The following is a 3950-nucleotide window of genomic DNA, read 5'->3' as shown; positions in this document are numbered from 1 at the left end:
TTGTGCCACCCCAAAGGTTTACAAACCCTCGGTATTTAATCACTTTTTTTTCCTATTTTCATTGTTAACATTGCCCATTTTCAAAATCCTAATAGAATTTGCTTTTCACATTTTTCCTCTTCTTTTCTCTCATTCTTGCACCATATTTTCACCTTTGTGTTGTCAAATGTTTTTCCTTAATGAATCACCCCATTCGTTCGATTTCTAACGGTGTTTAGATTTGTCGTCAATGGCTTCTATTATCTTTTCCAAAAGATGCACTTAGTTTCAATAGTTAGATCTTGTATTTTCATTTTAAAAAATCTGACGTTAATCTTTCACTTTGATTAATAAATCATTCTCGGATATTGTCAAAATATTTGATACTAAATGTTAATTTGTGTTTATTTTAGATTGAAGGATTGGATCTAAGTGAATCGAATCAAAATTGATCGTAAGGGTTGTTGATCGAACTCGTTGTAAAAGGTGTGTGTTCTTCTCCTAGTGAATCAATGACAAAATGCGTAGTTTTAGGGTAGCACGATCTCCAACACGGACGTGTGGACCACATGGATGGACCACGCAACCATGTTCACCTATAAATCTTAGGGACTTTCGTGAATCACATGGCCTTAGCTAGTTACGTGGCCTGCCACACAACCATGTCCTTACTGTAGGGAATTTTATTGTTACTCACACGGCTTCAGGCTATTACATAGCTAGGCAACACAGCCATGTACACCGCTTCCACATAGCATCAGGCTATTACACGGCCTGGCCACACGACCGTGTGACCCTATTTTGTAACTTCGCCTAGAAATTTGTGATATGATTAGTTTAGTCCTTGTATAGTCCCCGAATTGTTTAAGAATTTTTGTGACTCAATTGTGACACTAACAATATGTATATTCTGGAATCTATGATCTAATTGAATGAACTGTTACTATTATATGGATGATATGCGATATGATACATGCCTACGGTTATGATAAACTCGATGATTTGTTATTATTATAACTGCTTCTATATTACTGATTGCATGTTAACATGGCTACTGATACTATTAAACTAATTGAATGACTATAATTTCTATATTATACTATTACTAGCATGCCATATTACATAGCATGGGGATTGGGGGATATTAAAGGAGAAATTATTGGCAGTTCTAAATCTGCAAACACTGGTGGTTTATCTACAACTTACTGGAAGTTTATCTACAATCTTTTTATCTAAAATTTACGGTGGTTTACTATAAACTCTAAATTATATAGATTTTTATAATTGTTTATATCACCTTTTTACTTCAAATTTATGCTAATCCTGAGTATTTGGTATTTAAATTGGGTGGTTTATGTTCATATTGAGACAATGGACATAATTTTAGTAAAGTGTGCAATTTTATAATTTTGTGTATTAATTTTGCATAGTTTCACTATTTTATGTTACATATTAATAATAAGGAAGCTTATTCAATTCATGCAAGGATATGAGTTACAATCCACCTCAATTGAATGGCAAAGACATCAAATTGTGCATTCAATTTGATCCAGCTGAAGTTGTCTTAATTAAGAAGAGCAAGCTTGATTAATTGGATCACAAAACCATCCAAGTAGGGGGAGCGAGCGGAGCCCAAATTTGGCTAAGGTATGAAGAGAAGCCCAAAATTAGCTTTGGGATAATTAATTTAGATGTCCTTGCACTTGTAAACAAATAAGAAATCAGCTCTCAAATTTTACCCAAGAAACCGTCCACCTTCTTGCATGATTCATGCATGAAATCAAGCATGAATCAAGCTACCATCAACTCCTTCCTCCATAACTTATGGTCGACCAAGAAAAGGAGAAACCTAAGGGATATTGAAGCTATTTTTAGTAAACTCCTTAGCCATCCCTCTACTATAAATATGACCTCTTTCTTCCCATTCATTCATCACTAATCCCTCATCTGTCTCTCATTCCTCTCATCTTTTCCTTTTCGCTTTTCCACCCATAAGCCTTCCATTCCTTCACCTCCTTTAGCTAGCATTTTCCCTTAAGGAAAACCACTCTTGGCCAGCCATCTTAACGAACAGTTTGTGGAGAAGTAGCCGTGAGAATTGGAGGAAGCCTCCACGATTAGTCACTAAACTTATCAAACAATTTATTCTTCCTTTTGCTTCTTCTTAATTATCCAAATATGTTTGCAAATTGTTGTGATGGTTTTCCATTGACAATGATGACTTAATTTTGTTTTAGCTAGAATTATTACATTAGTTTGATGAAGTTCATTTGATTCATGTTTATGATATTCTGTGCCTCAATTGTTCATACTTTCAATTAAACTCGTGCATGTATTTCACTCATTGAAATGTGTTGGAATGTAGTTGAATAAGTTGATCAATCCTAGCCAAATGATGATTAATCATCAATAATTGAAAGATATATGCTTAATTTAGATCCTGGCCCGATTAAATCAAAAGTTCATAATAAATTGAGAGAACTCTATTACCTTGCATAACTTTTATATTTGTGTGATTAAATTGTTTCTGACCTAATCCGTCCCTGTTACTTCACATAAACTCTAAGAACCCTTAGTTAAATATGATCATGGTAGTATGCATGGTTTTCTAAGTATAAGATTTCAAAAGGACTTATGATTGGTTTAAAGTTAATGAAAGATCGAGTTGCCATTGAATATTTTTCGGAACTTTATTAAGCATGATGAAAATTAACTAAGTCAAATGTGTAATTATTCTAGCGTATTCATGTTATTATTGTTTAACTTGTGAAATTGTTGCTAAACTATCTCATTTCATTCATTGCATTTAGATTAATTCATTTGCATTTAATTAATTTCTTGTAACACCTACCAATAAAAATTATTGTGTTTTGTTACCAACTTGTAATCTTTAGTGTTGCAATTATTTGATTAACATATATAGTCCAAGTGGAGAAGATAACTCTTATACTTACTTATTACTTGTTAACGACTGTGTATACTTGCACAAACCTATGTGTACAAGTTTTTGGCGCCGTTGCTGAGGATTGTTAATTTTATCATTATTTATGAAATTATTTCATGCAATTTGTGATTTATTTTCAGGTGTTTATGAGCATAGATCTAATCATCGATCTACTTCCTATAAACCTTAAAATCAAGTGAATATTTCGACAAAGAAGACGAGAAATATTAGCCCAGAGAGAAGATGCAAAGATGGTCCTTGAAAATCAAAATGATTTTCAAGGGAATGGAGCTGCTAATGTTTGTAATCCAATCCTTATTGTTGATGGTAAGGATAAATTTATAAGGCATTACCCTATGCCCTTTTTTAATTAGTTAAATCCTAGAATTAGAAGACAGGAGATTGGGGCACTCCAGTCTAAATTGAAGCTTGTGATGTTTCAAATGCTCTAAACAATGGGCCAATTTAGTGGAATGCCCATGGAAGATCCACACATTCACCTTCAACTATTCATGGAGGTGAGCAATTCCTTTAAGATAATTGGTGTAACAGAAGACACATTGAGATTGAAGTTGTTTCCATACTCGTTGGGAGATTAAGCACGAGCATCGCTTAATTAGTTGCCACCACATTTAATTTCAATATGGCAAGAATTAGCTGAACGCTTTCTTGTAAAGTATTTCCCACCTAGAAAAATTGCTAAGTGGCAGAATAAGATCACTACTTTTCAAGAAATGGATGATGAATCCCTATACTATGCTTGGGAAAGATTGAAAGAGTTATCCCATTAATGCCCTTACCATGGGATTCCGCATTGCATCCAATTGGAGACATTTTGTAATGGTCTTAACTCACACACAAGGTTGGTGGTAGATACTTCTACGAATGATGCTTTCTTGTCGAAGTCTTATAATGAGGCTTACAAAATTACTGAGTGAATAGCTTGTAATAATTATTAGTAGCTGACAAATCGAGTAGCTTCAAAAAGATGAGTAGCGGAGTGTATGAAGACTTCACTCTCAAATCA

At 33.8% G+C, this 3950-nt stretch overlaps 1 non-coding gene across 1 annotated transcript; it reads right to left on the bottom strand.

Annotated features, from left to right (window-relative positions):
• Positions 1-3625: 3625 nt before the first annotated feature.
• Positions 3626-3731, bottom strand: LOC128040742 (small nucleolar RNA R71). The gene has a single exon (XR_008195548.1). It is a non-coding gene; the product is annotated as a small nucleolar RNA R71 (small nucleolar RNA).
• Positions 3732-3950: the final 219 nt, after the last annotated feature.

Source organism: Gossypium raimondii, chromosome 4 (assembly GCF_025698545.1).
Source record: "Gossypium raimondii isolate GPD5lz chromosome 4, ASM2569854v1, whole genome shotgun sequence".
Lineage (NCBI taxonomy): Eukaryota > Viridiplantae > Streptophyta > Magnoliopsida > Malvales > Malvaceae > Gossypium > Gossypium raimondii.
Note: the sequence above shows the minus strand (reverse complement) of the source record. Positions and strands in the feature narration are given on the sequence as shown.